Source organism: Gekko japonicus, unplaced genomic scaffold (genome assembly GCF_001447785.1).
Source record: "Gekko japonicus isolate JY-2015 unplaced genomic scaffold, Gekko_japonicus_V1.1 scaffold2164, whole genome shotgun sequence".
Lineage (NCBI taxonomy): Eukaryota > Metazoa > Chordata > Lepidosauria > Squamata > Gekkonidae > Gekko > Gekko japonicus.
Genome location: NW_015169242.1, coordinates 103,961 through 104,809, shown reverse-complemented (window position 1 = coordinate 104,809; position 849 = coordinate 103,961). Strand labels below are relative to the sequence as shown.

At 54.5% G+C, this 849-nt stretch overlaps 1 protein-coding gene across 1 annotated transcript in view; it reads right to left on the bottom strand.

Moving 5' to 3' along the window:
• The window catches only part of C2CD5 (C2 calcium-dependent domain containing 5), a 124,023-nt gene that overhangs the window by 34,201 nt on the left and 88,973 nt on the right, over nucleotides 1-849 (bottom strand). The window lies entirely within an intron of this gene.

The window sequence follows — 849 nt, the reverse complement described above, 5'->3', positions numbered from 1 at the left end:
ACCCGAGCACTTGGCCCCGGCAGAAGATCGAAGTACTGCTGGGGATGAACAATTGGTCCCAGCAGAAGACCTAAGTACTGCTGGGGATGAGCTCCCGGTTCCTGAAAACCCCGCACCTGACAGGACTGAAGCCACTCGCCCCCACCGGTATCCTGTTTGCAGGAACAACGGCGACGGGACATGGCATCCCGGTGGCAGGATGCGCGCATGCGCGGTAGGCGCTCTTTTAGCCCTGAGTACTAGCGGGAGCCGGGACACAATCAGGGCGCGCTAATTGCCGACAGCCTTACAGGCTATTTAGCTCTTGCACTCGCACCGACTAGGTGCAAAGCTTCGTCCCGAAGTGACTAGCGCTACACTTTGGGACGAAGCTTTGCACCTCACCACTTGTGTTCCTGTTCCAGCTCCTCGTTCTGACTTCTCGGCTCCTGACCTTGGCTCGTACGACTACGTTCCTGACCTGTACCTCGGATCTTCAACTCCCTGGCTTCTGACTTCCTTGGACTCTGGCTTTAATGACTACTCTAATGGTTGGTGATTTGGACTTGGTCTCTCTGTGTTTCTGCTTGCCCGGTTTTTGACTTTGGACTGCCTTTGACCTATCTCGCTCTCGCCTGACCTGGTACCACGTTCATGACAGGAACAGTCATGAGGGTACCCAAGCAAGAGATGAACGGGGGGGGGGGGCTAGGCAATGGGGAAACATCGTGTCTACATCCAGGCATATTGTTTGGCACAGACCCGACAGGAATTTGGGAAACGTCCCTCTTCCGCAAAGATTATGTGGACAGCCACTTTGGCAATGGCCACAATTACCATTCGAGGAGGCATAAAATACATGTCAGGATG